This window comes from Symphalangus syndactylus, chromosome 12 (assembly GCF_028878055.3).
Source record: "Symphalangus syndactylus isolate Jambi chromosome 12, NHGRI_mSymSyn1-v2.1_pri, whole genome shotgun sequence".
Classification (NCBI taxonomy): Eukaryota; Metazoa; Chordata; class Mammalia; order Primates; family Hylobatidae; genus Symphalangus; species Symphalangus syndactylus.
Window position 1 is genome coordinate 49090152 of NC_072441.2, and position 11009 is coordinate 49101160.

An 11009-nucleotide genomic window follows, 5' to 3' on the forward strand; every position below is an offset into this window, starting at 1 on the left:
TAAAGAGCTGCTGTCATTCACTGACTGCTTAGTCTGTGTCAGATGCTGTTCTTAGCATCCTCCACGGCTAACTCACTAAATCTTCATGACCCAAGTAACTATGATTTTACCCATTTTACAGATAAGATAACTAATACACAGAGAGATTAAATTTCTCAGGTCCCTGAGTTAGTTAAGTGGCAAATCTGGAATTCAAATTCCAAAGCAGTCCAGTTTTAGAACCTTCTCATTACTATTATATGCTGTTGCTTCTAATACAAAATGATTGGGCTTTAAGTACATATCTATTCAGTGGCTTACACATTATCAACAAGAACAGTTATTAGTGAAATCAAAGAATTTCAAAGCCAGAAGAAACCCTAGGGAGCAACAAGTTGGTCAGATCTCTCTAGTTTTCAGATGACAAGTTGGAGGCCCACAGAGATAGAAGAGCAGAATTATAGATATGGAAATAGACAGAGCCAGGAGTTGACTTCAGGTCTTCTGCCTCCTAGGGTATTGTCTTTTTAAATGACATTAAATATTCTTTCCTTTGTTTTCACCGTGCACTATCTTGTATAAAAGGTAGAAATTTATACTATTCCTATTTTTATTCTATAATTGTGCAAAAAAAGATCAGGGATGTAATATTTGTTGAGCAACTGTTATGCACTGGCTCCACAGTAATTCCAGGTTGCAAATGCTACTGTCCTTTTTATACAACTGAGGAAGCCAAGGCTCAGAGAGGTTAAAAACTTGCCCGAATCCTAGGGCTAGTAAGTGTTGGAACTCCATTTGAATTCTTACTCATTGGACTTTGAAACCAACAGTCTTTGTACTCCCTGGACTGTCCATGGTTAAGGCCTTCAAAGAGTACAGACTTCATTAACCATATATATTTAGCTCTAGCTATTTACTCATTTTTCTACTGAGAGACATGCTCTCCTCCAGTGTTGCAAATATGCCTGGTACATCTATTAATGATGTAGTTTATAAAAGGGAGGTTTTATGGATCTCTGCCTTTCGGTGAAAAAATTTTCTGGCAGAGTGCCTCCTGAAAAAAATAAATCTCCACTACTGAGAAGCCCTTTCATTTGTAATTGCTTCTTAGGTAAGACTATTAGATATTCCTCCCTAGCTGCTGTAGCTGGGCTATAAATTGTCTGCACTTTGTCTTGTTGGGATTTTGTGGTTTAATTGTTCCAAGTCACTTACATGGAGCTACATTTACAGACACAAAGAGGAGCTGGACTGATGCTGTCTTGCATCAGCTGGTATTTTTGGATTATCTAGTATCCCAGGAAAAGGGTTTGTATCCAAGGTAATCCTTCCTGTGGACTGGTTTTCTTACTGTGTTTTGACCCTCCCAGAAGCAGAAGAGTCATCTTGCATCTCAGTAAAAACAGAGAAGGGGAAATATCTTTGAATTGCTGGGTAGGATAGCTTCTCTTGCTCAGCATTTTTTCTGTTCTCCACAAGAAAACCTCTTACTGCAAAATATGTTTGTTGGTGGATCACAGACTTCAAACTCACAGGACCTTATCTCCAATACACTGAAAGTAAATGCAACATATTAAATAGTTTAATCAAAATGAGGTAGAGAGGCTATGAAGTGTCTGTAAACATTTGGTAAGCAATTTTGTGTTTTTTGCTGTTGTTCTTGTTCCCCTAGTTGCCATTACAATTCTTGGTTGGGGTTACTAGTGTTTGTTTTTAATCTTTAAGGATACTTTCTCTTTGGCTCTTTGTGAAATCTGTTCCAGGAATCTGATGCAAAGGAGCATGAAGACCTTAATTTTCACTCCAGTGGTTGTGGTGACCATGGTGAGTCTGGGGGAATGGGGCAAGTTAATTGGTGGCAAGTTAATCCCCCCTGAGAAATGTGGGGTCAGAGGCAAAAGATAAAAGCTTAAACATAGCCCATTATTTTCTTGTTTCCTTCATTTGCCTGAATCCATGAAGCCAGTGGGAGTCAATCAGGCAACACAAGGATACTCCAGTCTCTTTTCTTGCCTTCCTCATAAAGTCGTAGGAGTTGGGCAGGTAGCACGGCCTGTTACATTGTCCTGGGATCCACACCATCTAGCTGGCCTCACCACTGTAAGGCCATTTCCATCTGAAGGATCCAGGCAGTTCTTTACAATGTACCATTATAGCAGAACTGCTTCCTTACCTGAGTGGCATTTCAAATTAACATAATAGTATCCTAATGAGCTATGCCACTTTCAACTTGCCAAATATGTTCAAAGTACTTGTCTCAACAGCAGTGTCATACTCAGTCAATCAAGTAATCCATTACCCACTGGCTCCTGGCTGAAGGAAAGGTCATACGCTTGTCTTGCAAAACAAAAGAGAATTGTTTCAAGACAGAGGGCAATTGTAGCATGTTTTAAATGCCTCTGGCTACCTGAGTGCCCAAACTTGACTAATCTCATGGTAGGGGTGAAACTTACAAAGCCAATTCTAATATAAAACAGCAGACGCATAACAAACCAACAAACCGATTTCCCACTCTTTAACAAAGGGAGTTACTTCAGCTTTTGTTGGGAAAGAGGTGATTGTTATCCACATTCAGGAAGCCCCTGTGAGTTGTAGAAATGGGACACGGCAATAATCAAGAATGCCACTGAAGGAATATTGAAAAAGTAATTAGATTTTCCTTAGTTCATCATCTAATTAGAGGGCAGGTTAAAGTCCAAAGTAATGAAATTAAAATCTAACTACTGTTAAGTCTGTAATGTTTTTTGCTGGTGCCAGAGCACCCGGCACTGTAGGAGTCATGTGAGGACACAGAAGCCCCAAAAGCAGAGGAGTGTAAGGCTTTAGGTAGAATTTACACGGCTCCATATGAAACAGGGGCAGGGGGTGAGAACAAATTGGCAAGATATCAGGACATATGATTCTTTGTTGAAAAAGGAATAATACTTATATATAGAGTCTCAGTTTGCTCTGCTGCCAGATTATTCAGATTATGTTATTATGATAGGTCTAATAGGTCTACTTTTCCTTTGTTAGTATACTTTTGTGGGAGATGGGCCCATTCATAGAAAATATAGGCTTTTTAGCCATAGCAGTATTTATTGCACCATTGGCAAATAATGAAACATTTGGACATTAGAATCAACTATAGGGATAGCATGACAATCCACAAAAGTACCTGGACTGAGTTCATTACATTTTTAACAGGAGAGGAATACACAACAGAAGAAACACACACCCACATGAACACACACGGGCACAAAGAGATACTACAGAATGGGGATCAATACATTATTGGCCTCATTCCTGCCTGGTTCCAAAGAAAAGGGGCAGTTGGAGCCCCCCAGGCCATCTCACCACCTTTCCCCTGACTGGGTCCCTCCATCTGGTAGTTGCCAGCCAATGTTGGAGGTCTGACCCATGCTTTTCTCTCCTTGGGAAAAGGTGAATTTAAATATTTGGCTTCTTACTAGAGAAGACCTATATACAAAAGGAATAGCCACACTGGCCTGAAAGGGCCAAAGTAGATAGCAAGTAAAGTTTTATGTTTCAGATACGAGCATGGGGTGGTGATATGGTTTTGCTCTGTGTCCCCACCCAAACCTCATCTTGAATTGTACTCCCATAATTTCCATGTGTTGTGGGAGGAACCCAGTGGGAGATAATGGAATCTTGGGGGCAGTTTCTCCCACACTGTTCTCGTGGTAGTGAATAAGTCTCACAAGATCTGATGGTTTGATAAGGGGAAACCCATTTCACTGGGCTCTCATTCTCTCTTTTTGCCTGCTGCCATCCATGTAAGACATGACTTGCTCCTCCTTGTCTTCTACCATGATTGTGAGGCCTCCTCAGCCAGTTGGAACTGTGAGCCTAATTAAACCTTTTTCTTTTGTACATTGCCCAGTCTCGGGTATGTCTTTATCTTAGAAAACAGACTAATACAGTAAATTGGTGCCAGTAGAGTGGGGTGTTGTTGAAAAGATACCTGAAAATGTGGAGGCGACTTTGGAACTGGTAACAGGCAGAGGGTGGAACAGTTTGGGGGGCTCAAAAGAAGATAATAAAATGTGGGAAAGTTTGTAACTTCCTAGAGACTTGTTGAGTGACTTTGACCACAAGCCTGACAGCAATATGGACAATAAGGTCCAGGCTGAAGTGGTCTCAGATGGAGATGAGGAAGTTGTTGGGAACTGGAGCAAAGATATGTGTTCTTGTTGTGTTTTAGCAAAGAGACTGGTGGCATTTTGCCCCTGCCCTAGAAATCTGTGAAACTTTGAACTTGAGAGAGATGATTTAGGGTAGCTGGTGGAAGAAATTTCTAAGCAGCAAAACATTTAAAGGGTGACCTGGGATGTGTTAATTCAGACTTGGGATGTTATAGGCATTCAGTTTTATAAAGGAAGCAGAGCATGGAAGTTTGTAAAATTTACAGCCTGACAATGTGATAGAAAAGAAAATCCTATTTTCTGAGGAGAAAGTCAAGTCAGCTACAGAAATTTCCATAATTAATGAGGAGCTGAATGTTAATCCCCAAGACAATGGGGAAAATGTCTCCAGGGCATGTCAGAGGTCTTCTTGGCAGCTCCTCCCATCACAGGTATGGAGACCTAGGAAGAAAATAAAGTTTCGTGGGCTAGGCCCAGGGTTTCCGTGCTGTGCACAGTCCAGGGACTTGGTGCCCTGCATCCCAGCTGCTCCAGCCATGACTGAAAGGGGTCAAGGTACAGCTTGGGCCTTGGCTTCAAAGGGTATAAGCCCTAAGCTTTGACAGCCCCAACATGATATTGAGCCTGAGAGTGCACAGAAGTCAAGAATTGGGGTTTGGGAACCTCCACCTAGATTTCAGAAGATGTATGGAAACGCCTGGATACCCAGGCAGAAGTTTGTTGCAGGGGCAGGGTGCTTGTGGAGAACCTCTGCTAGCACAGAAGGGAAATGTGGGGTCAGAGCCCCCACACACAGTGCCTACTGGGGCACTGCCTAGTGAAGCTGTGAGAAGAGGGCTACCGTCCTTCAGACCCCAGAATGGTAGATCTGCTGACAGTTTGCACGCTTCACCTGGAAAAGGTGGCCGTACTCTGCAAAGCTACAGAGGTGGAGCTGCCCAAGACCATGGGAACCCACCTCTTGCATCAGCATGACCTGGATATGAGACATGGAGTCAAAGGAGATCATTTTGGAGCTTTAAGATTTGACTGCCCTGCTGGAGTTTGGACTTGCATGGGGCCTGTAACTCCTTTGTTTTGGCCAATTTCTCCCACTTGGAATGGCTGTATTTACCCAATGCCTATACCCCCATTGTATCTAGAAAGTAATTAACTTGCTTTTGATTTTACAGGCGCATAGGTGGAAGGGACTTGCCTTGTCTCAGATGAGATTTTGGACTGTTGACTTTTCAGTTAATATTGAAATAAGTTAAGCCTTTGGTGGACTACTGGGAAGGCATGATTGGTTCTGAAATGTGAGGACATGAGATTTGGGAGGGGTCGGGCAGAATGATATGGTTTGGTTCTGTGTCCCCACCCAAATCTCATCTTAAATTGTACTCCAATAATTCCCACTTGTTGTGGGAAGAACCTGGTGGGAGATAATCGAATCATGGGGGTAGTTTCCCCCATACTGTTCTCATGGCAGTGAATAAGTCTCATGAGATCTGATGGTTTCATAAGGGGAAACTCATTTCACTTGGCTCTCATTCTCTCTTTTTGCCTGTTGCCATCCATGTAAGAAGTGACTTGCTCCTCCTTGTCTTCCACCATCATTGTGAGGCTTCTCCAGCCACGTGGAACTGTGAGTCCATTAAATCTTTTTCTTTTGTAAATTGCCCAGTCTTGGGTATGTCTTTATCAGAACATGAAAACAGACTAATACAGGTGGTATTACTCAAATGTCCACTTTTTCTTCTCCTATAGGATTCTCTTCCTCTGAAGAGTTAGGAAAGAATAGGAGTTGTCCCCAAATTGTCCACCACGTCTTCATACCCTCCTTCCAATTCCTTCCAAGCCCTCAGGCCCACCCTGCCTGAAATTCCTGCCCATGGTCCCCATGATACCTCCATAGGCTGCTCCCTCCAGGCAGCCATTAGAGGACTGAGGATGTGGTTCACCCACACTGGACTGCCCATCTCTTATTCCCCAGTACCCTCTCACAGGGGTGTACAGGTATGTTATTGAATAAAAGGTTTAGGGTAGAGGGGGGATATTTAATGTTGTTCAAATTATGACTTTCCCCACATTCCATGGAAAACTGACCTGAAAAGAGAAATTTTAATGGGGGTCCTCTCATAATTGCCATAGTTGTTAACTTTGCACTCCACTTTTTTTTTCTTTTTGAGATGGAGTCTCTCACTGTGGCCCAGGCTGGAGTGCAGTGGCACAATCTCAGCTCACTGCAAGCTCCACCTCCCAGGTTCATGCCATTCTCCTACTTCAGCCTCCCGAATAGCTGGGATTACAGGTGCCCACCACCACGCTCAGCTAATTTTTTATATTTTTAGTAGAGATGGGGTTTCACCATGTTAGCCAGGATGGTCTTGATCTCCTGACCTCGTGATCCACCCACCTCAGCCTCCCAGAGAGCTGGGATTACAGGCATGAGCCACCGTGCCCAGCCCTGCATTCCACTTTTAAGTTAGCCCTTTCAGCAAGAATGTATGTATCCTTCTTCTAATCTCCACCACATGACTCTCTATGCATCTTTATCCACAGAGGTAGATATTATTCTACATCCCCAATTTTAAAGTCTGTGTTGCTCAGTCTGAATGAAAATTCCCCAGAAAGCTCCCCTCAGCTTCCATCCCCAGCCCACAGAACAACACTGAGTCTGCAGAGTCACCCAGGGTAGACCTGAACACGAATTCTGGTCACCAAGGTTGTCCCACAGTGTGAGATGTAAATATGCTTCTTTATTTTTCTAAAAATTAAAAAAAAAATTGGACACACACACACACACACACACACACACACACTGACTTTCCAAGGCCACTATCAATTTTTAGAGACAGTTCAGCTGAAAATCATAGCACGAGACACTTTTACAACAGCCTGGTTCTTTGCATGGTGCTGTTCTCACAATGGCATTGCTCACATTTTTATGTAGCATAACAGTAGTTTAACTCATCTCACTCTTTCTCTACCCCTATCTTCAAATTGTATTTCCTTAGACCCAAAAGGGATAAGAAAAACAGAGCTACCCCTGAGCCACATACTTGTTTGTGGATGCTCGCCTAGCCAGATGAAGTACAAGGCCCCTGCTAAAGCCTCATAAAGGCTCATTAAATTCTTAGGCCCAGGTAATCTCCCATCTGAGTCTCTGCCTGGTGGCTGGGGAAGAGGTGTGTGCATGTGGAGGTTCATTCTTGCAGTTACTTCAGTAAATGCTGAGTAATGTACATCATTTTATAAAGCATATGAGACAAAGCATGTCACATTTTAACCTGTCAACCGTCTTTCCATTTAAGTCACATTTTATAAGATAAGTGATATATCTAAATGCTTTATTTTATTTCTAAAATCCCCTTCTTGGTCTGGCTGGTTCACCCCTTCCCACACTTTAGGTCTGTTTGTGTGTCACCTCTGGTCTTTGCTTGTGCTTTTCATCATAATACCCTGTTTATTTCTTTCCATCTTGCTTTTATTAATTTACTTGTTTATTACTTGTTTTTCCTTTCTAGAATGTAAATTACTCCATGGAAAGACAATATCTGACTTACCCACTGTTGAATATCCAGCATAAAGTACATGGTAGTTATCCATAAATGTTTGCTAATTTGAGAAGGCAGAATAGCCTGGAGGCGTGTGTCTTGAGGGCCAGGCTGCCTGGCTATGAATCCTAGCTGTTCTCTTTACAAGCTGTGTTCTGTTCCTTCTGGAAACTCAATGTCTAGTGGAGCATCCAATTCGTAGATCCTATTCCTGAGGCACTTCTCTGTGCCTATGTCTCCATTTTTTTGAACAGAGATAATAATAGTCCCTGTATCATAGAGTTGTTGTAAGCATTAAATGAAGCATAAAAGTATATGAAAAATGACACATATTGAATACTATGTGAGTTAGCTGGTATTTTAAATGATTTTATTTACATTGATTGAAAGCATATTGAATGCCTTATGTAACAGGGCCTTTGCTAGCATAACCAAGACCCTAAACAGGCATGACTTACAACATGTGATCAGTATGCCCCTTTGTTTTCCTGCTACTACCCCTTTAATTTTTTTTAGATAATAATATTGGTTTTTTTTTTTTGCAACAGAATGAGAACTGGCAGACTCGATGACTTTTCTAATCTCAGTTATATGACTAGAATCCTCAGCCCAGTGTAAAACCTAACTCAATTTCAAATTAAACATTCTCCTCTTTCCCAGCTTCTGGTAGGTCAGGAGCTACCTTGGTAAGAGACAAAGGCCACTTTTTTCTTTCCTTTTGCTCTTTATTCCCACCCCCCCACCCACCTCCCCGCCCCCTGCCAGGATGCTAGTGACAGTTTCTGGCCCTTTCCTTTTAGAGCACAAAGGAATAGGTGGAAAAGGGAAAACAGAAAGTTCTTTCTTGAGTGATACTGTCATAAGATGGCTTTGGATTTTCAAGGATAAACAGGTGTTCAAAGCTAACTCCCATGCACTGGTTTCCATGGATTCTTAGGAGGCTCTCTGCTGGGACCTGCTAATCAGAACCTTGAGAAGTAGCACTTCTTTTTTTTTTCTGGCGGCCAGTATCTCTTTTGGTCCTAGTTTTCCAGGAATCCACTATAGGCAAAACTGTCTATTGGCATCCTTCAGTCGTCTGGGCAGTTCTCTTGGGCAACACTGAAAATGGCTCCAGGCTGTATCTCTTCTATGGTGGGAAATACTCCTGTACTCTTTATCTTGATACTGGTGGAGTACAGTTACTTCCCAAATATGGCAGTCTACTTTACGTTAGCACCACCCGAGGCTGATAAGCACAGTTTCTCATTTCCAGATTTTTCAGACATACATCAAGACCTGTCTTCTGAGCCCTCTCTCAGACATTTAGGGGATATGTACAAGGCAGAGGCCATTCAGTGGTCCATTTGAAGTTTTTGCTAAGCTGGAGCTGAGAAATCAAACAGCCCCACTACTACCCTTGGGGCAGCAAGCAAGAGATCAACTGCAGAGTTTTTCCCAAAGAATACCTTCTCACAAGTATTCTTTTCAATTCCACCTCCTCACTCTTTTGAGTGAGAAGGCATTTACATACGCTTTGAGAGTTTTGGAGCCTTCTAACTGGTTGTTAGCACATCTTTGCAATTTCTGTTTTGTGTTCTGGTATTTCACTTTGGAATTTCCCATTGTATTATAGAAGCTCAGTCAAAACTTCCAATTTAGGGGGCTAAGATGGTTGACCAGAAGCAGCAGCAATTGGAGGCTCCCATCGAAAAGAACTATAATGGCATACGAATCCCGCTCTGGCAACTGAGGTATCCAGGTTCTGTCATCAAAACAGACTAGGCAGCTGGTGTAACCCATAGAGAAGAAGGAAGAGCAGTGTGGTATGTTGGCCCACTTGAGAAGCACATGGGGCCGGGGAGCCCCCACCCCCCAGCCAAGGGAGGCAGTGAGTGAGCATGCTACCCAGCCTGGGAAAACATGCTTTTTCCATGGAACTGTGCAACCCACAGATCAGAAAATCCCACTAGTGAGCCCATGTCACTGCACCACAGAGCCGTGCAGATTCTCAACAGCCACGAAGCTAGAATCTGCTTAAGCCTGCTGAGCTCCTGGGGGGAGTGACGACCAGCACCACAGCTGTGGCTGCCTGCTGTCTAAGCTGTTTGAGATGCTTGGCAGGGTGGGAGGGTGATAGCCAACACTGGGACTGATAGCTGCCTAACACACTAAGCTTCCAGCACAGGGGAAGGATGGCAGCCCTCTCTGATGAGCTAAAGGAGCATGTTCTAACCCAAGGCAAAGAAGCTGAGAACCTTGATAAAAGGTTACAGGAGCTGCTAACTAGAATAACCAGTTTAGAGAGGAACATAAATGACACGGTGGAGCTGAAAAACATATCCTGGGAACTTCATGAAGCACACACAAATATCAATACCTGAATAAACCAAGTGGAAAAAAGGATATCAGAATTTGAAGACCATCTTGCTGAAATAAGGCAGGCAGACAAGATTAGAGAAAAAAGAATGAAAAGGAACAAACAAAACCTCTGAGAAATATGGGACTCTGTAAAAAGACCAAACCTATGATTGATTGGAGTACCTGAAAGAGACTGAGAGAATGGAACCAAGTTGGAAAACACATTTCAGGATATTATCCAGGAAAACTTCCCCAACCTAAAAACACAGGCCTAAACATTCAAATTCAGGAAATACAGAGAACGCTACTAAGATACTCTATGAGAAGATCAACCACAAGACACATAATCATGAGATTCTCCAAGGTTGAAATGAAGGAAAAAATGTTAAGTGCAGCCAGAGAAAAAGTCCGGGTCCCCTCCAAAGGGAAGCCCATCAGACTAACAGCAGACCTCTCAGCAGAAACCCTATAAGCCAGAAGAGAATGGAGGCCAATATTCAATATTCTTAAAGAAAAGAATTTTCAACTCAGAATTTCATATCCAGCCAAACTAAGCTTCATAAGTGAAGGAGAAATAACATCCTTTCCAGACAAGCAAATGCCGAGAGATTTCATCACCACCAGGCCTGCCTTGCAAAAGCTCCTGGTGGAAGCACTAAATGTGGAAAAGAAAAACTGGTACCAGCCACTGCAAAAACACACCAAAATGTAAAGACCAATGACACTATGAAGAAACTATCAACTTGTGTGCAACGTTTCTAGATAGCATCATGACGACAGGATCAAATTCACACATAACAAATATTAACCTTAAATGTAAATGGGCTAAATGGCCCAATTAAAAGACACAGATGGGCAAATTGGATAAAGGATCAAGACCCATCGGTGTGCTGTATTCAGGAGACCCATCTCACATGCAAAGACACACATAGGTTCAAAATAAAGGGATGGAGGAATATTTACCAAGCAAATGGAAAGCAAAATAAAGCAGGGGTTGCAATCCTAGTCT

The 11009-nt window shown here is 42.5% G+C and overlaps 1 long non-coding RNA gene across 1 annotated transcript; it reads left to right on the forward strand.

Moving 5' to 3' along the window:
* The first annotated feature begins 1174 nt into the window (after window positions 1–1174).
* On the forward strand, window positions 1175–5858 carry LOC134734633 (uncharacterized). Its single transcript, XR_010117758.1, has 4 exons — window positions 1175–1608; window positions 1743–1803; window positions 3166–3402; window positions 3761–5858. It is a non-coding gene; the product is annotated as an uncharacterized lncRNA (long non-coding RNA).
* The last annotated feature ends 5151 nt before the right edge of the window (window positions 5859–11009 follow it).